This window comes from Pseudophryne corroboree, chromosome 3, assembly GCF_028390025.1.
Source record: "Pseudophryne corroboree isolate aPseCor3 chromosome 3, aPseCor3.hap2, whole genome shotgun sequence".
In the NCBI taxonomy this organism is placed as follows: Eukaryota; Metazoa; Chordata; class Amphibia; order Anura; family Myobatrachidae; genus Pseudophryne; species Pseudophryne corroboree.
This window is the reverse complement of record NC_086446.1, coordinates 339,756,754-339,784,505: the sequence shown is the minus strand read 5'-3', so window position 1 is coordinate 339,784,505 and position 27,752 is coordinate 339,756,754. Positions and strand designations below refer to the sequence as shown.

The 27,752-nt window shown below is 46.7% G+C and overlaps 1 protein-coding gene and 1 pseudogene across 2 annotated transcripts in view; one reads left to right on the top strand and one right to left on the bottom strand.

Annotated features, from left to right (window-relative positions):
* COPZ2 (COPI coat complex subunit zeta 2) overlaps nucleotides 1-27,752 on the bottom strand; it is a 324,698-nt gene that overhangs the window by 109,165 nt on the left and 187,781 nt on the right. The gene's annotated exons all lie outside the window — the stretch shown is intronic.
* Nucleotides 22,194-22,311, top strand: LOC134898102 (5S ribosomal RNA; annotated as a pseudogene).

Here is a 27,752-nt window from a genome sequence, read left to right as displayed (position 1 = left end):
TTGTTAAGGTGTATGCACTACGGATACTTTGTATTGCCAGCGCTACTTAAGGTTTAAAGGTATTAACATCGTTACAGTACATTGCTGCCAAAGGTTTAGAGTATAAGCATATCATTACATTGTATCATTAACAAGGTTTAAAGGTTATCCATTGTGTGTGCGCTCGCTGTGTGTATTCCGTACACTCAGCACGGCATGCGTAGGCCAAGTGCGTACCACGTGCAGGACTCTGTACGCAAATAGCGTACAAAGTGCGTAGCACGTGCACGTAGTCTAGCGGCCATAGCGGCTCAACGGTAATAGAGTACAAAGGGGTATAGCTTTGCGGTCTAAGATAATACCGACATTATCAGGAGCCATGGGCACTCCTAAGACTTTTCAATGGGTGTGAACTGGCTCCTCCCTTTATGCCCCTCCTCCAGACCTCAGTTATAGGAACTGTGCCCAGGGAGACGGACATTTCGAGGAAAGGATTTACTTTAATACTAGTGGTGAGATACATACCAGCTCACACCTCAACCATGCCGCACAACATGGCATTCAACATAACACACGCCAACAGGCATGAACCAATTACAGCAACATGCTGGAACTAATATAACACAACATGTGTAATTCTAATGAACAAAACTGCAGGTAAAGTACGCACTAGGATGGGCGCCCAGCATCCTCTACGGACTAGGAGAAAAGGATTTACCGGTAGGTATCAAAATCCTATTTTCTCATACGTCCTAGAGGATGCTGGGGTCCACTTCATGACCATGGGGTTTATACCAAAGCTCCAGTACGGGCGGGAGAGTGCGGATGACCCTGCAGCATCAATTGACTGAACTTGAGGTCCTCATCGGCCAAGGTGTCAAACTTGTAGAACTTAGCAAATGTGTTTGACCCTGACCAAGTAGCAAAGTTGTAATGCCGAGACCCCCCGGGCAGCCGCCCAGGATGAGCCCACCTTCCTAGTAGAATGGGCCTTCACCGACGTAGGCAACAGCAATCCAGCCGTAGAATGTGCATGCTGAATCGTACCTCTGATTCAGCACGCAATAGTCTGCTTGGAAGCAGGACACTCAATTCTGTTGGGAGCATACAGGACAAACAGAGCCTCTGTTTTCCGTATCCTAGCTGTTCTAGTGACATAAATATTCAAAGCTCTAACCACATCTAGAGACTTTAACTCAGTGAACTTGTCAGTAACTACTGGCACCACAATAGGTTGGTTTATGTGGAAAGATGGAACCACCTTTGGAAGAAAATGTTGACGAGTTCTCAACTCTGCCCTATCTTCATGGAAGATCAGGTAAGGGCTCTTGTGAGACAAGGCCCCCAAATTCAGACACCCGCTTTGCGGATGTCAATGCCAAAAGCATCACCACTTTCCAAGTGAGAAACTTCAACTCTATCTCTTGTAGAAGCTCAAACCAATCCGATTGAAGGAACTGCAACACCATATTAAGGTCCCATGGTGCCACTGGAGGCACAAATGGAGGCTGGATGTGCAGAACCCCATTCACGAAGGTCTGAACTTCTGGAAGAGCGGCCAATTGTTTTTGGAAGAAAATTGACAAGGCCGAAATCTCGTCCATCAGCGCAAACCTGAGATAAGCTTGATGCGGCGCCCAAATGGGAATGTGAAGGTAAGCATCCTTGATGTCCAGGGACACCAGTACTCCCCCTCCGACAGCCCTGAAATGACAACTCTCAGAGATTCCATCTTGAATTTGAACTCCTTGAGATAAGGGTTCAAAGACTTTAAATTTAGAATAGGCCGTACCGAACCATCCGGTTTCGGTACCACAAAAAGGTTCGAATAATAACCCTTGTTCCTTTGCTGAAGAGGGACCTGAACAAAGACCTCTGACACCACCAATTTCCTGATGGCCTCCAGAAGAATTGTCCTGTCCACCAGCAGCGCTGGTAAGCCTGACTTGAAGAAACGGTGAGGCGGGGGATCTTGGAACTCCAATCTGTACCCCCAGGGGTCCAGACCCGATGACACCCAGACGTGGCTGAACTGCCGGAGTCTCGCCCCCACCTGACCTTCCTCCAGGCCTAGCTGTCCACCATCATGCGGAGGACTTAGGAGTATCAGAAGCGGACTTCTGGGTCTGGGAACCTGCGGGAGCGGGCTTCTTTCCTTTGGCACGACCAAAGGAAGGTGTTCGAAGGCTTATTTTTTCTAGGCCTCGCGGACCGAAAGGACTGTGACGTGTTAGATGAAAAGGGCTTCTTCGAAGCTGGTGCAGCTGAGGGGAGAAAAGGAGACTTACCCGCGGTAGCCGTGGCAATCCACGCATCCAGCGCCTCCCCAAAGAGAGCCTGACCTTTGTACGGAAGGCCTTCCACACACCTCCTGGATTCTGCGTCCGCAAACCAGTTGCGCAGCCAGAGACCTCTGCAAGCCGAGACTGACATGGAGGAGATCCCCGCAGCCATGGAACCCAGGTCCTGCATGGAATCCACCAGGAACCCTGCAGAATCCTGAATATTACGTAAAAACAAATCAACGTCACCTTTGTCCAGCGTAGACGATTCCTCCTGCAGAGTGATCGACCACCTGGCAATAGCTTTAGCAATCCAAGCACAGGCTATAGTAGGCCGCAATATAGCCCCAGAAGCCGTGTAAATGGATTTCAGCGTAGCATCCACCTTGCAATCTGCCGGCTCCTTTAACTCGGTAGATCCCGGGACCGGTAAAACTACCTGTTTGGACAGCCTGGATACAGAGGCATCGACTATCGGCGGGGACTCCCATCTCTTCCTATTTTCCTCTGAGAAAGGAAAAGCCACCAACACCCTCTTGGGAATCTGGAATTTCTTTACCGGAGTTTCCCATGCCTTTTCAAAGATAGCATTCAATTCTTTGGATGCCGGGAAAGTGAGGGGGGGCTTCTTATTATCTGTGAAGAAGGCCTCCTCCACCTGTTCCGGCGCTGTGTCTGAAATGTGCAAAACATCCCTAACAGCCTGAATCATCAACTGCACCCCCTTGGCTAGTGATGCCGTCCCCCGCAACACATCCCCATCACCGTCTGCAGCATCAGGGTCGGTGTCCGTGTCATCCTGCATAATTGCAAGAGCACGTTTATGAGAATGTACCGCAGGGGACCCCGAGGAGGCAGAATCAGACAATACCACCATAGAAGACTGGAGGACCTGAGTGGCATGCTCAGTCCTAGCCACCCTATCAGAAATCTGAGAAATAGTCCCCCTCAGAGAGACTAACCATTCTGGCTCTCTAGCTGGGATCGGCGCTAAAACAGTGCAATTCTGATTTCATGGAATGGAGTCTTCCTGGGAAGACAAATCCTCTGCAGCATATGAAACAGTGTCCCTAGACATGTTGCACACACACTCAAACACCCCACAAACACACAGGGTATTATGAGGACAGAGTTTCCCCCCCAAGAACGGCAGAGACACACAGAGATTGGAGCCAACCCACACACAGCGCTTTTCAGGTAAAGGGAGTCCCTTCCCAGTGCTGACTGTGTCCCTTAATAGGTGACACAGCCTTTAGGCAGCCTCCCTCCCTTCTACAGCCCCCTGGTACCATACAGACTGCTGGAGAAAGCTCTGGGGGGACCTGGATCCAGTGAACCGTGACTGCAGGCAGAAAAAATGGCGCTGAACGCTGCTGGGTCCGCTCTGAGGAGAAGCTCCGCCCCCTTCAATGGCGCTGTCTTCCCGCTCACATGAAGATTATACTGGCCCGGAGGAATTTGCTGACCTGGGTCCGCAGACCCCGACATGCTGAAAAAAAACAGTGTAGGGTCCGGAGCTGGCCCAGGGCGCTCCCTCCCAGCGCCGCACCAAGGTACCGCTGAGCCTTCCAGGAGCGCGGGAACAACCGCGCTCCTGACCCTGTAGCCGCCCTCTTCACACTGTCCCCCCGCTTGCAAGGGGGGGCAGTGACTGACTCGCCACACGTCAGCTTCTGAGGGGGTGGCGGCTTGCAGCCGGGGCGAACGTTCCCCTGCGGCGGGGCACGATCATACCCCTCTGGAGCCAACGTCCAGTCAGCGGGAGCAGTGGCTCAAGACCCCGCGGGGCGGACACTGCTCCCCCCACCCCCTCAGTCCCACGCTGCAGGGAGGCTGTCACCAACAGCCTCCATGTAAAATAAAAAACCTGAAAAGAAAGAAAAAATTACTCTTTACCAAGAGAACTCTGTAGAGCTCCCCTAGCTGTGACCGGCTCCTCCGGGCACATTTTCTAAACCGAGTCTGGTAGGAGGGGCATAGAGGAAGGAGCCAACCCACACTATTAAACTCTTAAAGTGCCAATGGCTCCTGGTGGACCCGTCTATACCCCATGGTACTAATATGGACCCCAGCATCCTCTAGGACGTAAGAGAAATATGATTTAGAATACGAGTTAGGGGCATAGATATCAGCAATAATATACTTGTGACCAGCCAGCGTGGCTTCTAGTATAAGAAAGCGCCCCTCTGGCTATGGTAGTGTGGTGGATTTCAACTGGTATTTCTTTGCGAGCCAATATAGTTACGCCTCTGGATTTAGATGAGAACGAAGCAGAGGCAAGTACTTTATGACGGAGCATATTGAGTTTTGTGTGTTCTATATCAGTTAAGTGCGTCTCCTGTAATAGTGAAATATCAGCTTTGGCTTTGTTAAGATACATCAAAATGCGCTTCCTTTTAATAGGAGAATTCACACCCTTGACATTCCAGGAACATATCTTAAGGACAGTCATATGTCCAGAAAAACAATGGGGGTCATTCCGACCTGATCGTAGCTGTGCTAAATTTAGCACAGCCATGATCACTTACACTGACATGCGGGGGGACGCACAGCACAGGACTAGTCCGCCCCGCATGTTATTCCGCCCCCCCCCTCCCCCCGCACAAGTACAAAAGCATCGCACAGCGATGGGGTACTTTTCCATACTTTACGATCCACATGGACTACGATTGGAACGGTAAAGTGTGCCGAGCGAAGCGGTAGCGGAGCGAAGGCACCATGCCCGAAGCATGGCGAGCGGACGCGGTGCACTAATTGGGGTTCCCAGTCACTTTACGCAAAAAACGACACAAAAAAAAGTAAAAAAACGCATGTCGACCTGTTCATATGTCGACCTTTCATGTGTCGACCATTTTCATGTGTCGACCATGTGTCCATGTCAATGTCGACCAATAGTGGTCGACCTGACTGTCGACCATAACATGGTCGACCATTCATACCGGAACCCCATGCGACAGGGGTGGGAGAGGGAAGGCGGGATGGAAAAGGTAGGAAAAACAGTAAGAACATAATAGCAATGGAAGACGGAGAGGAATGATCTCCCTAGTGGACTTAAAAACAGTAACAAACTGAAAATAAGAGAAAAATTGTGCTAACAAAACATTGTTTGAGTATGAGTAAACATACTCTGAGTATGGAGCAATAATAAGATTTTACTCACCGGTAAATCTATTTCTCGTAGTCCGTAGTGGATGCTGGGAACTCCGTAAGGACCATGGGGAATAGCGGGCTCCGAAGGAGGCTGGGCACTCTAGAAAGATTTACGACTACCTGGTGTGCACTGGCTCCTCCCACTATGACCCTCCTCCAAGCCTCAGTTAGGACACTGTGCCCGGACGAGCTGACATAATAAGGAAGGATTTTGAATCCCGGGTAAGACTCATACCAGCCACACCAATCACACCGTATAACTCGTGATACTATACCCAGTTAACAGTATGAATATAACTGAGCCTCTCAACAGATGGCTCAACAATAACCCTTTAGTTAGGCAATAACTATATACAAGTATTGCAGACAATCCGCACTTGGGATGGGCGCCCAGCATCCACTACGGACTACGAGAAATAGATTTACCGGTGAGTAAAATCTTATTTTCTCTGACGTCCTAGTGGATGCTGGGAACTCCGTAAGGACCATACCAAAGCTCCCAAACGGGCGGGAGAGTGCGGGTGACTCTGCAGCACCGAATGAGAGAACTCCAGGTCCTCCTCAGCCAGGGTATCAATTTTGTAGAATTTTGCAAACGTGTTTGCCCCTGACCAAGTAACAGCTCGGCAAAGTTGTAAAGCCGAGACCCCTCGGGCAGCCGCCCAAGATGAGCCCACCTTCCCTGTGGAATGGGCTTTCACTGATTTAAGATGCGGCAGTCCAGCCGCAGAATGCGCCTGCTGAATCGCGTCACAGATCCAGCGAGCGATAGTCTGCTTAGAAGCAGGAGCACCCAGCCTGTTGGGTGCATACAGGATAAATAGCGAGTCAATTTTTCTGACTCTAGCCGTCCTGGAAACATAATTTCTCTAACGTCCTAAGTGGATGCTGGGGACTCCGTAAGGACCATGGGGAATAGCGGCTCCGCAGGAGACTGGGCACATCTAAAGAAAGCTTTAGGACTATCTGGTGTGCACTAGCTCCTCCCCCTATGACCCTCCTCCAAGCCTCAGTTAGATCTCTGTGCCCGAACGAGAAGGGTGCACACTAGGGGCTCTCCTGAGCTTCTTAGTGAAAGTTTTAGATTAGGTTTTTTATTTTCAGTGAGACCTGCTGGCAACAGGCTCACTGCATCGAGGGACTAAGGGGAGAAGAAGCGAACTCAACTGCGTGCAGAGTGGATTGGGCTTCTTAGGCTACTGGACATTAGCTCCAGAGGGACGATCACAGGCCCAGCTTGGATGGGTCCCAGAGCCACGCCGCCGGCCCCCTTACAGAGCCAGAAGGCAGAAGAGGTCCGGAAAATCGGCGGCAGAAGACGTCCTGTCTTCAACAAGGTAGCGCACAGCACTGCAGCTGTGCGCCATTGCTCTCAGCACACTTCACACTTCGGTCACTGAGGGTGCAGGGCGCTGGGGGGGGGCGCCCTGAGACGCAATAAAAACACCTTGGATGGCAAAAAAATGCATCACATATAGCTCCTGGGCTATATGGATGCATTTAACCCCTGCCAGAATCCATAAAAAAGCAGGAGAAAAGTCAGCGAAAAAGGGGCGGAGCCTATCTCCTCAGCACACTGGCGCCATTTTCCCTCACAGCTCCGTTGGAGGGAAGCTCCCTGTCTCTCCCCTGCAGTCACTACACTACAGAAAGGGTTAAAAAAAGAGAGGGGGGCACTAATTAGGCGCAGTATTAACTATACAGCAGCTATAAGGGGAAAAACACTTATATAAGTGATAAGTGTAATAGATGGAATACACTCCAGATCTTTCACCCATATTATCATTTTACTAGTTAATAAATACTATTCCAGGTTTTCCAGAGTACTAACCTGGATACACCCAACAGTGGTCATGTGACTGGTTTTTATTAAATAATACTTTCTAAGTTTTAAACAAAACGATATATAAAATAGATGAATTTGTATGATTTTTAATTATTGATTTAATATAACTCCTATGTCTGTCATTATATGGTCACTTAATGCCAACAGGTGGTCACAATCAATCACATATGCTAATGAGCAACCATATTGGTAGGGTATATAAACCACCATTAGCAGGACTTCCAGCACCTTGAAAAAGTTGCTTGTATTGCAACGAAACGCGTCGGTGAGACCTGCCTGCTAGTGTTTTACTCCCTCACCTTTTGGAACTATTGGACCTGGACCAAGCCCTCGTTGGATATTCCTATTGGATTTACAAGGACATTCCTATTTTACCGTGGAAAGCCAATATCCACCACCCGCCGAGGAACAGCACTTTTGCGGACGCAGATTCGCCTAATTACCTCGAGAGACGTTGGTGGTAACTATAAACCCACGGATAGGACACTGAACCTTATTAACCAAGGGGACTCTTATAGGAACAGGTCCATCCTCTGATAAGTTCTTAAATAGGATGATACAACAATGGGAGTAACACTATCTACTTTTTCTCAGTGTTTTTATGTGGTATTAACCACTATTGTGCATTGCATTTAAGTTTTTAGTAAATATACCTAGATCTATATTCCTGTAATAAATTGTGATTTAATTGTGACACACCCTTGCATTTGTGACCAACAAGCGCTAATATCTTCCTTATTTGTTCACATTATTAGGGGTCTGACCAACCCCTTATATATATAGCTGCTGTGGGGAACCTCGCATCAAGCGCCTGGGAGTAGCAATACCTTAGGGTATTTCTTTTCCTATATTTTCAGCTTACTTGTTAGTCTGTAGTGTATAACTTGTATTGTTTTAGATTTTTGGAATCAATCCACGGAGGCCTTAGAACCCTGTGGTTTAAACTACAAACGGTGTTGTGTTTTCACTTTCCTGCCTGGGCTGTAAAGTAGATTAACCTGTTTAAGGTGTATAAGCATTGTTAAGGTGTATGCACTACGGATACTTTGTATTGCCAGCGCTACTTAAGGTTTAAAGGTATTAACATCGTTACAGTACATTGCTGCCAAAGGTTTAGAGTATAAGCATATCATTACATTGTATCATTAACAAGGTTTAAAGGTTATCCATTGTGTGTGCGCTCGCTGTGTGTATTCCGTACACTCAGCACGGCATGCGTAGGCCAAGTGCGTACCACGTGCAGGACTCTGTACGCAAATAGCGTACAAAGTGCGTAGCACGTGCACGTAGTCTAGCGGCCATAGCGGCTCAACGGTAATAGAGTACAAAGGGGTATAGCTTTGCGGTCTAAGATAATACCGACATTATCAGGAGCCATGGGCACTCCTAAGACTTTTCAATGGGTGTGAACTGGCTCCTCCCTTTATGCCCCTCCTCCAGACCTCAGTTATAGGAACTGTGCCCAGGGAGACGGACATTTCGAGGAAAGGATTTACTTTAATACTAGTGGTGAGATACATACCAGCTCACACCTCAACCATGCCGCACAACATGGCATTCAACATAACACACGCCAACAGGCATGAACCAATTACAGCAACATGCTGGAACTAATATAACACAACATGTGTAATTCTAATGAACAAAACTGCAGGTAAAGTACGCACTAGGATGGGCGCCCAGCATCCTCTACGGACTAGGAGAAAAGGATTTACCGGTAGGTATCAAAATCCTATTTTCTCATACGTCCTAGAGGATGCTGGGGTCCACTTCATGACCATGGGGTTTATACCAAAGCTCCAGTACGGGCGGGAGAGTGCGGATGACCCTGCAGCATCAATTGACTGAACTTGAGGTCCTCATCGGCCAAGGTGTCAAACTTGTAGAACTTAGCAAATGTGTTTGACCCTGACCAAGTAGCAAAGTTGTAATGCCGAGACCCCCCGGGCAGCCGCCCAGGATGAGCCCACCTTCCTAGTAGAATGGGCCTTCACCGACGTAGGCAACAGCAATCCAGCCGTAGAATGTGCATGCTGAATCGTACCTCTGATTCAGCACGCAATAGTCTGCTTGGAAGCAGGACACTCAATTCTGTTGGGAGCATACAGGACAAACAGAGCCTCTGTTTTCCGTATCCTAGCTGTTCTAGTGACATAAATATTCAAAGCTCTAACCACATCTAGAGACTTTAACTCAGTGAACTTGTCAGTAACTACTGGCACCACAATAGGTTGGTTTATGTGGAAAGATGGAACCACCTTTGGAAGAAAATGTTGACGAGTTCTCAACTCTGCCCTATCTTCATGGAAGATCAGGTAAGGGCTCTTGTGAGACAAGGCCCCCAAATTCAGACACCCGCTTTGCGGATGTCAATGCCAAAAGCATCACCACTTTCCAAGTGAGAAACTTCAACTCTATCTCTTGTAGAAGCTCAAACCAATCCGATTGAAGGAACTGCAACACCATATTAAGGTCCCATGGTGCCACTGGAGGCACAAATGGAGGCTGGATGTGCAGAACCCCATTCACGAAGGTCTGAACTTCTGGAAGAGCGGCCAATTGTTTTTGGAAGAAAATTGACAAGGCCGAAATCTGGACCTTGATTGGCCCCAATCGAAGGCCCGCCTCCACACCAGCCTGCAGAAAATGGAGAAAACATCCCACCTGAAACTCTTCCGTAGGAGCCTTCTTGGATTCACACCAAGACACATATTTTCTCCAAATACGGTGGTAATCTTTCGACTTTACGCCTTTCCTGGCCTGAATAAGTGTGGGAATTACTTCCTTTGGAATACCCTTTCGGGCTAGGATCTGGCGCTCAACGGCCATGTCGTCAAACGTAGCCGTGGTAAGTCTTGATACACGCACGGCCCCTGCTGCAGCAGGTCCTCCCGAAGAAGAAGAGGCCGAGGATCTTTTATGAGCAACTCCTGAAGATCTGGGTACCAAGCCCTCCTTGGCCAGTCTGGGGCAATGAAGATTGCTCGAACCCTTGTTCTTCTTATGATCCTGAGAACTTTTGGGATCAGCGGAAGTGGAGGGAAGACATACACTGACCGGAATACCCACTGGGTCACTAGCGCATCCACTGCTACTGCTTGAGGGTCTCTCGACCTGGAACAATATTTCTGAAGCTTCTTGTTGAGACGAGATGCCATCATGTCTACTTGAGGAACTCCCCAAAGACTTGTCACCTCTGCAAAGACTTCTTGGTGGAGGTCCCACTCTCCTGGATGGAGATCGTGTCTGCTGAGAAAGTCTGCTTCCCAGTTGTCTACTCCCGGAATGAAAATTGCTGACAGAGCCTGTACATGTCTTTCAGCCCAGAGGAGGATCTTCGTCACCTCTGCCATTGCCGCTCTGCTTTTCGTTCCGCCCTGCCTGTTTATGTACGCGACTGCTGTTACATTGTCCAACTGGATTTGCACGGGATGATCTTGAAGAAGATGTACCGCTAGTTGAAGGCCGTTGTAAATGGCTCTCAATTCCAGCACGTTTATGTAATGGCAGGCTTCCTGACTTGACCATTTTCCTTGGAAGCTTTCCCACTGAGTGACAGCTCCCCAGCCTCGGAGACTTGCATCCGTGGTTACCAGGACCCAGTCCTGAATCCCGAATCTGCGTCCCTCTAGTAGGTGCGAACTGTGTAGCCACCACAGGAGTGAAATCCTGGGTTTTGACGACAGGACTATCTTCCGGTGCATGTGTAGGTGGGATCCCGACCACTTGTCCAACAGGTCCCACTGGAAAAAACTGGCATGGAACCTGCCAAACTGTATGGCCTCGTAGGCCGCCACCATTTTCCCCAACAACCGAATGCACTGATGGATCGACACACTTGATGGTTTCAATATCTGTTTTACCATTTGCTGGATTTCCAGAGCCTTTTCCACCAGAAGAAAAACTCTCTGAACTTCTGTGTGCAGAATCATCCCGAGAAAAGACAATCTTGTCGTCGGTTCCAACTGTGACTTTGGAAAATTTATGATCCAACCGTGTTGTTGGAGTATGGACAGGGAGAGTGTGATGTTCTGTTGCAACTGCTCCCTGGATCTCGCCTTTATCAGGAGATCGTCCAGATCAGGAATTATATTGACTCCTTTTTGACGAAGGAGGACCATCATCTCCGCCATCAACTTGGTGAATACCCTCGGCACGGTGGAAAGACCGAAAGGCAACGTCTGGAACTGGTAATGGCAATCCTGAACCGCGAATCTCAGATAAGCCTGGTGAAGAGGATAAATTGGAACATGCAGGTAAGCATCCTTTATGTCTACTGACACCATGTAATCCCCCTCCTCCAGACTGGAAATCACTGCCCTGAGTAATTCCATCTTGAACTTGAACCTTTTCAAGTAGAGATTCAGATTTTTTAGGTTTAGGATCGGTCTGACCGAGCCGTCCGGCTTCGGAACTAGAAAGAGGCTTGAATAAAACCCCTCCCCTTGTTGTGACAAAGATACCAGGACTATGACCTGATCCTGACATAATTTTTGAATTGCCGCTGTTACTGCCTCTCGTACTGGAACAGAAGCTGGCACGGTCGATTTGAAAAACCGGCATGGGGGAACGTCTTGAAACTCCAGCTTGTACCCCTGGGATACTATCTGCAAAACCCAGGGGTCCAGGCCAGACTGAATCCAACCTTGGCTGAACCGTTTGAGACGTGCCCCCACCCGAGCGGCCTCCCGCAAGTGAGCCCCAGCGTCATGCTGTAGATTTGGCAGAAGTAGGGGTTGACTTCTGCTCCTGGGATCCTGAAGCTGCTGTGGACTTCTTTCCCTTTCCTCTTCCCCTACCTGCAAAGAAGGGGGAACCTTTTGCCTTTTTGTATTTATTGGGCCGAAAGGACTGCATGTGACAGTGATATGTCTTTTTTGCCGGTGCAGGAGCAGAAGGCAAAAAAGTCGACTTACCTGCGGTAGCCGCCGAGACTAACGCATCCAGTCCATCACCAAATAAGGCCTCACCCTTTATATGGGAGAGCCTCCATATTCCGCTTGGAATCCGCATCCGCGTTCCACTGGCGAATCCACAACACCCGCCAAGCCGATACTGCCATGGTAGCGGCTGTTGAACCCAAGAGTCCAATATCTTTCATCGCCTCTAGCATGTGTGCGGCAGCATCTTTTATATTCTCTAACTTAAGGAGTATCTCATCTTTATCAATTGTGTCAATTTCCGATGACAGGCTTTCTGACCATTTTTCAATAGCACGACTCACCCACGCGCAAGCAATTGTGGGCCTGAGCAGCGTACCATTGGCAACATAAATGGATTTCAATGTAGTCTCCATTTTGCGGTCTGCTTGCTCCTTTAGTGAAGCCGTGCCAGGTGCAGGGAGAATAACCTACTTTGTCAACCTGGACAGTGCACTGTCTAACACGGGGTGACTCCCATTTTTTTCTGTCCTCTACAGGGAAAGGATAAGCTATCTGAATCCTCTTGGGAATACGAAATTTATTTTCGGGATTCACCCACACCCCTTCAAAGAGAGTATTCAGCTCGTGGGAAGGAGGGAAAGTGACCTTACATCTCTTTTCTTTATAGAAATAGGCCTTCTCCTGAGGTACAGGAGTGGCTTCCGTGACTTCCAGAACCTCCCTTATAGCCACAATCATATATTGTATATTTTTTGCCAATTTATGATCTATTTCCCTGGAGTCACTATCGTCGACACAGGAATCAGTGTCCGTGTCGGTATCAGTATTCACAATATTTGCAAACGGTCTCTTATGTGACCCAGAGGGGTCGCCTGCGGATGGAAGAACAGAACCCTGAAATATCACATCTTCCACAGATTTTCTCCAGCATTGTGCATGAGATTCAGACTTATCTAATCTCTTATTGATATGATGCATACTATCACGTATTTCTTTCACCCAAGCAGGCTCTTGGTGTGTCGGCAGCGCCACCACATTACAACTCTGTGTCCCTAAAATGGCTTCCTCCGGGGAAGAACTCCCTGCCTCCCTGCAGACATGTCACATTCGTGCACAACACCCACACAGACACACTGGGACTTATAGGGGACAGACCCACAGTAAAATCTGTCAGAGGGACACAGTTTAGGAGCAGCCAGTTCACAACCCCAGTGCCAGTATCTAATGCCTGTGAACACAAAATGCCCACTGACATGCAGCGCTGTTTTACACAGTAAACACACTTGTAAAGCACCAAATTCGCTTGTGCCCCCCCCCGTTTTACACCCTGATACTTGTAGTCAGAAGTGGAGGAGGACCAGCGATGTCTCTGCAGCCTGAGGAGAGAGAGAGAGAATGCCGCTGAACAGTGTGCTGGCTGCCTGAGGAAGAAGCTCCGCCCCCGCAATGGCGCATTTTTACCTCAGAGATTTTACATAATATTTATACTGGCGGGGGTAGGATTGTGCCTGGGCATCTTATGCCCCCTTTTAGCCAGTTTATTTAGGTATTTTGCTGCCCAGGGCACCCCCCCCCTGCAGTGCCTTTGTGTGTGGGCAGCAATGGCGCGCTGCGCTCCCGCCAGCCGCACGGTACCTCAGCCGTCACTTTACTTGATTGAAGATCTATCTTCTTACACTCACCTGTCTTCTGACTTCTGGCTCTGTGAGGGGGGTGACGGCGCGCTGTGGGAGTGAGCATCTAGACACGGCTAGCGTTCAGTGCCCTTCAGGAGCTAATGGTGTCCTGTCAGCCAGAAGCAGAGCCATGAAACTCTTCAGGAAGTTGGTTCCTACTTCTGCCCCCTCAGTCCCACGAAGCAGGGAGACTGTTGCCAGCAGTTCTCCCTGAAAATAAAAAACCTAACATAAGTCTTTTCAGAGAAACTCAGTAGAGCTCCCCTGGAGTGCATCCAGTCAGCCTGGGCACATTTCTAAAACTGAGGACTGGAGGAGGGGCATAGAGGGAGGAGCCAGTTCACACCCATTGAAAAGTCTTAAGAGTGCCCATGGCTCCTGCGGAACCGTCTATACCCCATGGTCATAAAGTGAACCCCAGCATCCTCTAAGACGTATGAGAAAATGGATAATTTCCACTTATTTTATAAACATATTTTTTATGACCATCATCACCAGATGAAATATTTTATACATCTTTACAGTTCATCAGGAAGATAAACAGCCCTATATTGATTAATTCATGTGGATTCTACAGGTTTGAGTAATTTGTATGAAAGCCAAGGGCGTAGCTACCATAGGTGCAGGCAGTGCAGCTGCTATGGGGCCCAGAGCTAAGAAGGGCCCACTTTCCCTGTCAAAGTTACATATGTTATATAACTTTTTTGCGTGGTACGTAGGGGTACTTTCAAACTTTTTCATTGGGGCCTGCAATATATCTAGGTATGCCCCTGGTGGTCCTGCTTATTGTAGTGTGGTATAAAATTAACTGGAGGGCATTTTAATTATAATATGAACCGGGGCACTGTAATGAGGCACAATATGAACGGGGAGCACTATATATCATAATGTGAATTGGGGGTACTGTGTGGCATAATGTGTACTGGAAGCTCTGAAATGTGACATAGGGTGAACTTAAAGCACTACTGTGATTCATAAGAGAAAATAAGATTTTAAACCTACCGGTAAATCTTTTTCTCGTAGTCCGTAGAGGATGCTGGGACTCCGTAAGGACCATGGGGATAGACGGGCTCCGCAGGAGACATGGGCACTTTAAGAAAGACTTTGGATCTGGGTGTGCACTGGCTCCTCCCTCTATGCCCCTCCTCCAGACCTCAGTTAGAGAAACTGTGCCCAGAGGAGACGGACAGTACGAGGAAAGGATTTTTGTTGATCCAAGGGCAAGATTCATACCAGCCACACCAATCACACCGTATAACTTGTGATATACTAACCAGTTAACAGTATGAAAACAACATAGCATCAGTCCAAGACCGATGAAAACTATAACATAACCCTTATGTAAGCAAAACTATATACAAGTCTTGCAGAAGAAGTCCGCACTTGGGACGGGCGCCCAGCATCCTCTACGGACTACGAGAAAAAGATTTACCGGTAGGTTTAAAATCTTATTTTCTCTAACGTCCTAGAGGATGCTGGGGCTCCGTAAGGACCATGGGGATTATACCAAAGCTCCCAAACGGGCGGGAGAGTGCGGATGACTCTGCAGCACCGATTGAGCAAACAGGAGCTCCTCCTCAGCCAGGGTATCAAACTTATAGAACTTTGCAAAGGTGTTTGACACCGACCAAGTAGCAGCTCGGCACAGCTGTAGTGCCGAGACCCCTCGAGCAGCCGCACAAGACGAGCCCACCTTCCTAGTGGAATGGGCCTTAACCAATTTTGGTAACGGCAATCCTGCCGTAGAATGCGCCTGCTGAATCGTGTTACAGATCCAGCGAGCAATAGTCTGCTTTGAAGCAGGGCCGCCGACCTTGTTGGCTGCATACAGGACAAACAGTGCTTCTGTTTTTCTGATCCTAGCCGTTCTGGCCATGTAAATTTTCAAAGCCCTGACCACATCAAGGGACTCGGAATCCTCCAAGTCACGTGTAGTGTCAAAGTCAGAAAAATATCCCTATACACGCTGCCATATTTGCACCTCACGCTGGTCCGCGCTGCGCATGCGTGCGCTTTCCCGTGATAGCGCATACCCGCTGATGCGTGCACCCGCTCGCATCGGTATGCGTATTTACGGTAAGGAGTATGTAGTCGTAGCGTGCGACCCAATCGTTACATATTTTCACAATTAATGTAGTTTGTAGACCATGGTCCCTTTGATAGATTCTGAAAGTTTGGTTAATATAGAATGTCCCTGAACGGAGGAATCCCTCTTTGTATTGTAGGAAGGGTCTAACAGGAATCATACAGCAGTGTTTGGTACCCATCGGAAGGGTATTTAAATAGCAATATTCCGGTGTTGGTTTGGAGCGTATTAATCGCTCGTGCGAATAGTTATGGACATAAGAAGTTATGTCCATTTATTATTATTTGTTCTTACTTAGTCATGCACCTGAACAGTGGAGACAGGTATCAGTGGGTCTCAAATGGCTCTTTGACCTCAGAGATCCCCCAAACAATAGTTTGCATGTTGGGAGGGCCTCATAACTTTACATGCATAAGGTAAGCACCGGAATAGTAATTGAAGATCAATTGTACTCCAAATCAGTATCTTTCCCGCAGACGGAGTACAATAGTCTTTAATTACACTGAGCTTTGAGACTCAATGAGGAGGGCCAACACCTGTGTTTACAAATGGGGCTGGATTTGTATACAGGAGAATGAGGGCTGAGATGTCATTGTCTCAACTGAAAGTGGACATCATGAATATAGAACAGAACCCAGACAGGATTCTGTTTTGTATTCGCCAAACAATAGCTCTCCAGAAGACAGGAATGTGTTAGTTATCACCCATGGTTTTGCATAACCAAGACCACTGATACAGCCCACCTGTATGAATCAACCTATGACCTTTGTTATAATGCGAAGCCGAATTCCTGCGTCCAATGGACAATGAGATTGTAGGGACCATTAGATTGCATTGTGTGAGTAGCATAAAAGACGGGCCTGTGGCATCCAGCTTTCACTTCTCATCAAACGGTTCTCATTGCTGATAATCGGGAAGCTGGCTGTCCAGAAGCGCTTGCAATCGTTACCCTTGTGCGTAAGTTTCTCTCCGTAATCATTGTCTTTCTGTGAGCCATTTCTCTCATCTCTCTCCCTATCTCTCTCTCTCTCTGTCTCTCTCCATCTCTCTCTCTCTCTCTCTCTCCGTCTCTCTCTCTCCCTTCTCTTTTCTCCCATATCTCCCCTTGACTAGTATTGTATTGTATTAGATTGGTATTGTATTGTATTTCTAGTGTAGCTATTTTGGTTAGGAAGTCTCTGTTATATTGTAGTGTATCATTTGTACTGTGATTCCTTTTTGCAAGTATATTAGTTATAATACATATAATAGGCTTTGGACCCTAACCTGTGTATTTCCTATAGTTTTAAGTGTTCACTTGAGCGTCGGTGACGCTCAAGCAGCTTTGTAGTTAGTCAGGTTACACAAGGTTGCACTTACACCCTGTATTCACATTAAGGTATTCTGTGTATTTCATTGTCAAAGATATAGATATCAAGGTTTAGCGTTGTGAGCGTCTGCGCCGCTGGTGACCTCCTCGTGGTCTCAAGCGTCCGCTACGCCATAGCGAAGCATTACGTTTGTCTATAGCCAATAGCGTGCCTGCCTGTGATCATTTACTCGTGAGTAAACGTGACGCCTGAGCGTCTCGATCACGGCTAAGCGATCGATACGCAAATAGCGTACCTTTACGGTACTTCTCACGCATTCAGCGTACAGTGTTCTTAGACCTCATAAAGGGTTGTTTATACGATAAAGCAATCCAGCAGGCTTTGTCAGTAGCCACAGGCACAACAATAGGTTGGTTCATATGAAAGGATGAGACCACCTCAGGTAGGAATTGAGGACGGGTCCGCAATTCCGCTCTATCCATATGGAAAACCAGATAGGGGCTTTTATGTGATAAAGCCGCTAATTCCGAAACTCGCCTAGCCGAAGCCAAGGCTAACAACATGACCACCTTCCAAGTGAGATATTTCAACTCTACTGTTCTAAGTGGTTCAAACCAATGTGACTTAAGGAAACTTAACACCACGTTAAGGTCCCAAGGCGCCACCGGAGGTACAAAAGGAGGCTGAATATGCAGTACTCCCTTCACAAAAGTCTGTACTTCAGGTAGAGAGGCCAATTCCTTTTGAAAGAAAATGGATAAGGCCGAAATCTGAACTTTAATGGAGCCTGATTTTAGGCCCAAATTCACTCCAGTTTGTAGGAAGTGAAGAAAACGGCCTAGATGGAATTCTTCCGTAGGAGCATTCCTGGCCTCACACCAAGAAACATATTTTCGCCATATTTGGTGATAATGTCTAGATGTCACGTCCTTCCTAGCCTTTATTAGCGTAGGAATGACCTCATCCGGAATACCTTTTTCCGCTAGGATCCGGCGTTCAACCGCCATGCCGTCAAACGCAGCTGCGGTAAGTCTTGGAACAGACAGGGACCCTGTTGCAACAGGTCCTGTCTTAGAGGAAGAGGCCACGGATCTTCTGTGAGCATTTCCTGCAGATCCGGATACCAGGTCCTTCGTGGCCAATCGGGAACAATGAGTATTGTTCTCATTCCTCTTTTTCTTATTATTCGCAACACCTTGGGTATGAGAGGAAGAGGAGGAAATACATAGACCGACTGGAACACCTACGGTGTCACTAGGGCGTCCACAGCTACCGCCTGAGGATCTCTTGACCTGGCGCAATACCTTTGTAGCTTTTTGTTGAGACGGGACGCCATCATGTCTATTTGGGGCAGTCCCCACCGACTTGCAATCTGTGCGAAGACTTCCTGATGAAGTCCCCACTCTCCCGGATGCAGGTCGTGTCTGCTGAGGAAGTCTGCTTCCCAGTTGTCCACTCCCGGAATGAACACTGCTGACAGTGCGCTTACATGATTCTCCGCCCAGCGAAGAATTCTGGTGGCTTCCGCCATCGCCACTCTGCTCCTTGTGCCGCCCTGGCGGTTTACATGAGCTACTGCGGTGACGTTGTCTGACTGGATCAGAACTGGTCGGTCGCGAAGTAAGGTCTCCGCTTGACGTAGGGCGTTGTATATGGCCCTTAGTTCCAGGATGTTGATGTGAAGACAAGTCTCTTGACCAAAGGCCTGGGAAATTTCTTCCCTGTGTGACTGCTCCCCAACCTCGGAGGCTCGCGTCCGTGGTCACCAGGATCCAATCCTGAATGCCGAACCTGCGGCCCTCTAGAAGGTGAGCACTCTGCAGCCACCACAGGAGAGATAACCTGCCCCTGGGGGACAGGGTGATCCGCTGATGCATTTGCAGATGTGACCCGGACCATTTGTCCAATAGGTCCCATTGGAAAGTCCTTGCATTGAACCTGCCGAAGGGAATGGCTTCGTACGTCGCCACCATTTTTCCCAGGACTTGCGTGCAATGATGTACTGACACTTGTTTTGGCTTCAACAGGTTCTTGACTAGAGTCATGAGTTCCTGCGCTTTTTCTATCGGAAGAAAATCCCTTTTCTGGTCTGTGTCCAGAATCATGCCCAAGAAGGGCAGACGAGTCGTAGGATTCAGCTGCGACTTTGGAATATTGAGAATCCAGCCGTGTGGCTGTAACACCTTCAGTGAAAGTGATACGCTGTTCAGCAACTTCTCCCGTGATCTCGCTTTTATGAGGAGATCGTCCAAGTACGGGATAATTGTGATACCCAGCTTGCGCAGGAGCACCATAATTTCCGCCATTACCTTGGTGAAAATTCTCGGGGCCGTGGAAAGCCCAAACGGCAACGTCTGAAATTGGTAATGACAATCCTGTACCGCAAATCTCAGGTACGCCTGATGAGGAGGATATATGGGAACATGCAGGTATGCATCCTTTATGTCCAGAGATACCATAAAATCCCCCCCTTCCAGACTGGCGATGACCGCTCTGAGCGATTCCATTTTGAATTTGAACCGTTTTAAGTAAAGGTTCAGGGATTTTAAATTCAAAATGGGTCTGACCGAACCGTCCGGTTTCGAGACCACAAACAGAGTTGAGTAGTACCCCTTCCCTCTTTGAAGCAGGGGAACCTCGACCACCACTTGTTGAAGACACAATTTGTGAATCGCATGTAACACTATCTCCCTTTCCAGGGGAGAAGTCGGTAGCGCCGATTTGAAAAACCGGCGAGGAGGCACCTCTTCGAATTCCAGCTTGTATCCCTGGGAAACAATTTCTATTGCCCAGGGATCCACCTGTGAGTGAACCCAGATGTGGCTGAAAAGTCGAAGACGTGCCCCCACTGGAGCGGACTCCCTCAAGGGAGCCCCAGCGTCATGCGGTGGATTTTGCAGAGGCCGGGGAGGACTTCTGTTCCTGGGAACTAGCTGTGTTGTGCAGCTTTTTCCCTCTGCCCTTACCTCTGGCAAGAAAGGACGATCCACGTACTCTTTTGCTTTTATTTGAACGAAAGGACTGCATTTGATAATGAGGCGCTTTCTTAGATTGTGAGGGAATATAAGGCAAAAAATTCGATTTACCTGCCGTAGCTGTGGAGTCGAGGTCCGAGAGGCCCTCTCCAAACAATTCCTCACCCTTGTAAGGCAAAAACTCCATATGCCTCTTTGAGTCGGCATCACCTGACCACTGTCGGGTCCATAAGACTCGCCTAGCAGAAATAGACATAGCGTTTATTCTGGAACCCAGTAAACTAATGTCTCTTTGAGCATCCCTCATATATAAGACAGCATCTTTTATATGCCCTAGGGTCATTAAAATGGTATCCTTATCAAGGGTCTCAATATCCGCTGATAAGGAATCTGTCCATGCTGCTACAGCACTACAAACCCAGGCCGACGCAATTGCCGGTCTGAGTAACGTATCAGAATGTGTGTAAATGGACTTCAAGGTAACCTCCTGCTTGCGGTCAGTAGGATCCTTGAGGGTAGCCGTATCTTGGGATGGGAGCGCTATCTTTTTTGATAAGCGTGTCAAAGCCTTGTCTACCCTAGGGGAGGATTCCCACCGTATTCTGTCGGGAAAAGGATACACTATAAGAATCCTTTTGGGAATCTGCAGTTTTTTGTCTGGAGTTTCCCACGCTTTTTCGCATAATTCGTTCAGCTCATGTGAGGAGGGAAAGGTGACCTCAGGTTTCTTTCCCTTATACATGTGTGCCCTCGTGTCAGGGACAGGGGGTTCCTCTGTGATATGCAAAACATCTTTTATTGCAATAATCATATATCGAATACATTTAGCCACTTTTGGCTGTAATTTTGCATCATCGTAGTCGACACTGGAGTCTGAATCCGTGTCGGTATCTGTGTCTACTATTTGGGATAGTGGGCGCTTCTGAGACCCCGAAGGTCCCGGCGACATTGGGACAGACATGGGTTGACTCCCTGACTGTACCCTAGCTTCAGCTTTGTCTAATCTTTTGTGCAATAAATTAACATTAGCACTTATTTATTTATTTATTTATTTAACAACAGTTTCTTATATAGCGCAGCATATTCCGTTGCGCTTTACAATTAGGACAACAGTAATATAACAAAACTGGGTAAAAACAGACAGACAGAGGTAGGAAGGCCCTGCTCGCAAGCTTACAATCTTAAAACATTCCACATATCCATCCAGTCAGGTGTCGGCGCTGCCGACGGAGACCTTACATTCATACACTCCCCCTCCTCCTTAGGTGAGCCGTCAACCTCAGACATGTCGACACACTCCTACCGACACACCACACACACACACACACACACACACACACACACACACACAGGGAAGCTCTTTTCTGAAGACAGGTTCCCCATCAGGCCCTTTGGAGAGACAGAGAGAGAGTATGCCAGCACACACCCCAGCGCTATATGACCCAGGAAAAAACACAGAATGTTTACCCAGTAGCGCTTTTCAAGTATGTATATGCGCCAATTATGTGCCCCCCCCCCCCCCTCTACTTTAAAACCCTCTTTCACCGTGGTATCAAGCAGGGGAGAGTCCGGGGAGCTTCCTCTCAGCTGTGCTGTGGAGAAAAATGGCGCTGGTGAGTGCTGAGGGAGAAGCCCCGCCCCCTCGGCGGCGGGCTTCTGTCCCGCTCAAAATTCTTAAAAACATGGCGGCGGCTCTTTATATACATGTACAGTGCCCAGCTGTACATGTATATATATATACTTGGAAAAAGCAAATAAGATCAGAGCAACCATAGGTGGTAAAATACTTTAAGAGACTAAGAAAAATTCTTATAAAACAATGAGGGGTTTATTTACAACGAACGTTTGAGACAATTGAACATATAAAATATAAAAACATAGAAAGAGAGGGCAACATGCATAAAATGCTGTTTTTTTTATTTACTTGCTCCTAGCTAGGTGCATATTGTTATGCGGGGCGGTGTCTCCCCAACCTCTGGACCCTCTCTTCCATCGCCCAGATCCTATATTACAGTCATACCACACTGGATATGCCCAAATCCGTCTGATCTTGGAAGCCAAGCAGTGTTGGCCCGGCCAGTACTGGGTAAGGTAACTTCCCAAGAAGACCGGGTGCTGTAACAATAACTGGATCAGGGGCGTGCTATTTCCATTTCTATATTCTGACCAATTAAAATCACTCCTTTATATATGACGTTATCCACCTATGTATAATTAGTACAAACATGATATTGATTGCCACACCCACTCCCTAATATATTAACTCTATGTTTAACCACTATATCTCAAATCAAATCCCTTGTTGCCTCTTAGATGTACAATTCTATAGGGGTGTCATTCTCATATGATTTGCACTGTGTGTATATATCTATCAGATCCAGGATATGAACCACACACAGTATAACATATTTAGTACATAGTACTCTGAAGATCTTGTATATATAGTATGGAATACACATAACTACTGAACTGTATATAAGCACTGATTCCGCTCTTATGTTTTATTTACATGTGCGGTTTTCCGGTGTGGAGACAATGGGAACATGCCTCACCCATCTAACTGAATGAATACTTTCTATGAAAAGATGGCCGCCGGCACCCGCTTCCATTACAAACAACTGTCCCGCCGTATGGACTCTAAAAAGATGGCCGCCGCACTTTCCTGTATATCAGCCGGCGCATGCGCAGAAGGAAACCGCGGACACCGGAAGTGGGGCGGAAATGACGCGATTAGTGTCTTTTACCGGAAATAACGATCCTAACAGACTTTAAAGTTTTCTAAAGACTCCCTGCATATTTTACAAGCGCAAACCAAGCGCTTTAATACATCTAATGCCTCCCTCACCATTAGTTATAATCTATATGTAATTTTGAATCCTGTTTTCTAAATATCAATTAATCACAGGAAGTGATGTCACTAACCACTTCCACATCCATATGGGTATATATAGATGATGTGTCCCACTTGGCTCATTACCCCTTGATGAAATCAGACCAGACGAAACGCGTTGGGTGATTCCTGCTACTATTGAAATCCTCAGTTAAGCTGCTTTTTCTTTATACAGAACTTTTTATCTATTTATATCTCTATACATAACTTTAGACATATAATTGTCTCTAGAGCTTCTCATTTTTTAAATACATATATTTTTAGCACTATTTTTTATTGCTGTCTTTTATATGTCCTATGGAAAGTTGTTTTTTAAAAAAATATTTTTGCAACCGTTTTTAAAAAAAAACAGCATTTTATGCATAAAAGAAAGGTAGGATAGAACCTGCTGTTGGCGCAAAGTTAGGATGATGATTGTATTTCACCGTAGGATCACTGTCCAAAAATGTAGGTGAGGAAGTCCGTTGCTGCTCCCAAAAAGTGTTCCTCGTGGGAAATGTTTTCAGTCGATGTTACATGTGGAGAGAACACAAATGGTATACAAGGGTTCAATGGGATTTCCCCAATAAAGTTAATTCAAATGAGGGTGACTTCTCCCCGGACTCTGTGAACTATGGTAAAACGGGGAAGTGAGAAGGTATCCGTAGGGGTTCACCCTGGTGTTTCAAGATAGGCGTGGCTCCTCACATGTGTGCTTACTTTCATACATATGGAGAAAGCCTATAAAGGTTTCTTTAAAGCCTCTAAATCAATACTCCTGGTGTTAAAAATGGGTGTACCCCAAATATTCACATGTAGATACTTCTAGAAGATGCTCACATCCATGCTTACTTCAACAGGCGCCGTACTTTCATGTAACGGTATCTTTAATTCAGCGGGCTGGATGATCGTCCTCGTTCACTCCCTTACTTCGTATTTAGGCTCGGTCGTTTTCCTGCTGATGGAAATGGTTGGAGTGGTACCTCAAATCCTCACATGCTCCACCAACGCGTTTCGACTAATTAGTCTTTTTCAAGGTCTAAAAAGACTAATTAGTCGAAACGCGTTGGTGGAGCATGTGAGGATTTGAGGTACCACTCCAACCATTTCCATCAGCAGGAAAACGACCGAGCCTAAATACGAAGTAAGGGAGTGAACGAGGACGATCATCCAGCCAGCTGAATTAAAGATACCGTTACATGAAAGTACGGCGCCTGTTGAAGTAAGCATGGATGTGAGCATCTTCTAGAAGTATCTACATGTGAATATTTGGGGTACACCCATTTTTAACACCAGGAGTATTGATTTAGAGGCTTTAAAGAAACCTTTATAGGCTTTCTCCATATGTATGAAAGTAAGCACACATGTGAGGAGCCACGCCTATCTTGAAACACCAGGGTGAACCCCTACGGATACCTTCTCACTTCCCCGTTTCACCATAGTTCACAGAGTCCGGGGAGAAGTCACCCTCATTTGAATTAACTTTATTGTGGAAATCCCATTGAACCCTTGTATACCATTTGTGTTCTCTCCACATGTAACATCGACTGAAAACATTTCCCACGAGGAACACTTTTTGGGAGCAGCAACGGACTTCCTCACCTACATTTTTGGACAGTGATCCTACGGTGAAATACAATCATCCTAACTTTGCGCCAACAGCAGGTTCTATCCTACCTTTCTTTTGTGTATATAGTCTTCTACAGGTGTGTGGTGACACATCAGGATAGGACCTTACACTGGGCAGCAAAGAGAGTGCGCAGGAACATACCTTACTTTTCCATTTTCAATAAACAGCATTTTATGCATGTTGCCCTCTCTTTCTATGTTTTTATATTTTATATGTTCAATTGTCTCAAACGTTCGTTGTAAATAAACCCCTCATTGTTTTAGAAGAATTTTTCTTAGTCTCTTAAAGTATTTTACCACCTATGGTCGCTCTGATCTTATTTGCTTTTTCCAATTTTTACCCATCCTGCACACGTACAAGTGCAGGTTTTACTTAAGATCTAGCAGACGCCCCATAAAGAAAGGGGAGTGGCATATAGGGACTAGGTATTCTACTGGGGTATAATCGACGTACTGTGAAAAATTACTGTCTACTGCATTTTTGGCACTGTTAGCTCACCCTATACATGTATATATATACATTTGCCACAGGAGAGGTTTTTATTGCTGCCCAGGGCGTTCCCCCTGCGCCCTGCACCATTACAGTGACCGATGTGTGTGAGGTGAATGGGAGCAATGGCGCACAGCTTCACTGCTGTGCGTTACCTCTATGAAGATCAAGCTGTCTTCTGCCGCCTCTGAAGTCTTTTCCTCTCATACTCACCAGGCTTCTATCTTCCGGCTCTGCGAGGAGGACGGTGGCGCGGCTCTGGGACGGACGGCGAGGGTGAGATCTGCGTACCGATCCCTCTGGAGCTAATGGTGTCCAGTAGCCTAAGAAACAGAGCCCTGAAACTCAGAGAAGTGGGTCTGTTTCTCTCTCCTCAGTCCCTCGATGCAGGGAGTCTGTTGCCAGCAGGCTCCCTGAACATAAATAACCTAACCAAAATACTTTCTTTACAGGAAACTCAGGAGAGCTCCCTGAAATGCACCCAGTCTCCACTGGGCACAGTATCAAACTGAGGTCTGGAGGAGGGGCATAGAGGGAGGAGCCAGTGCACACCCAGATCCAAAGTCTTTCTTAAAGTGCCCATGTCTCCTGTGGAGCCCGTTTATCCCCATGGTCCTTACGGAGTCCCAGCATCCTCTAGGACGTTAGAGAAACTAGGGCACTACTATGGGGCATAACATTAAATAAGGCTCTACTATGGTTCAGAAAATTAACTAGGGCACTATTATAGGGCATAAAATTAACAACTGCTGCAGAGACGTGTCTCTCTAAAAGCATTGGGACTGGGGCCCCTTCAAAATGTTGCTATAGGGTCCACAAAGTTCTGGCTACGCCCCTGATCAGAGCCCTTTGGGGACAGAAATATAACGTTCGTCTGTAACATGAGTCACTTGTCAAAATTGTTATTAAGTATAGTTTTTTTCTGTTTCACAGTTTTTATTGCGACATTGTCAAAGAACCACATAATAAAAACAGAACATCGTACAACGTATAAGTCATCTGTAAGACTCTTCAGCAAAAACCACACAGTAATACCAACAATTCAATGTCAACAAACAAAATAATTTTTTTATTTAAGTTGAAAGAACAGATAGAAGCAGGAATAGAGTAAGAACGGGTCAGGGAGTAGGGAAAAGAATGGGGAGAAGGAGAACGGGAGGCTTAGGGGGAACACATACTATTAAGCACCAGAGTCCACATGACGTCAGTCACAGAGAAGACACTAAAGCATCTTCCAACAATGACAAGATATAACATAAATGAAGAGTAAGACAAAGGTCAATAAGGGTGTATGAATCGAGCACAAGGACTAGGAGAAAAAAATATAGGCCTATAGATCTAAGAAAATAGCTATCAGTTGAGAAAGAGGAAATTAAATAACTCCACCTAGGTGATTTTGCGCAACAAGAACCAAGTGGTGGAATCAAACACTTTCACAATTTGCATTCGAGTCGTATCAGGCAGGGTCACAATATATGGGTCCCATTTCTTGGAAAAGCGTTGAACCCCTTTCTCTAAATCAGAAAAAGTATCTCTAAGGTCATAATAAAGTATATCAAGGAGAATAGCTTTAACATCACTAATCAAGGGTGCAGATTTATCTAGCCATTTGCGAAGAATAGTCTTTTTGGCTACTGTGACTATTAGCGTCAGGAGGGGGAGGAGGTTAGTTATATTAGATTCAGTTTGGTAAAGTTGGCAAACAATAGTGGAATGGGGTGGAATGATAACTGTAGATTGAAGGACTGGTTAATCAATAGTAAAATCTTATTCCAGAATCGACGGATCTTAGGGCCACACGTTATGAACAAAATCAGTGCGCGAGGCATTGCACTTCGGACAATGACCCGTTTCCTCCGAAAACATGTGACTTCTTTGAGTTTTTGACGAATAAACCCTGTAAATAAATTTATAATGCACCTCTTGCATCATAGAGGAACCTACAGCTGTCAATATTTTGGTAATCGGAGCAATAATAACTTGAAGGTCAGTAAGCTCAGGAATATCTCTGGCCCAATTTAAATAAGTAGGACCCCATAATTTGGACAGATAACTAGCTAGCAAATGGGAGTATAAAAGCCGGATTCAAAATGTGTTTGTGCGCAAATAATGGAGTAGAGAGTCAAGTTTATTTGCAGTAACGGAGGTCGGAGCAAACATAGAGTGAGGTTTAGAGGATGCGTAATGTCGTAGCTGTAAATGCATATAAAATTGGGAATTTGAAAGGCAAAATTTCTCTTATAATTGTTGGAAGGAGAGTATATGGCCTCTGGGATCGAAGAAATCACAAATAGCTCTGATGCCTTTACAAGCCCAGTCAGAAAACCTCCTATTGTGTAGCGATGGTAAGAATTATGGATTTCCCCAGATAGGGATATAGGGTAAGGTGGTGTAGCCTCGACCTAGTCTCCTATTAATTGTTATCCAAGCGGAGTAAGTATCTTTAAAGAAAGGATGATTTATAATATGAGGAGGGATACATTTTCTGCGAAGATGTAAGAAAGCTGCTGGGGCGTACTGCGAGAATAAGGCCTCATCAAGAGGAGTATTCGTAAAATGGTTATGATTTAGAAGCCA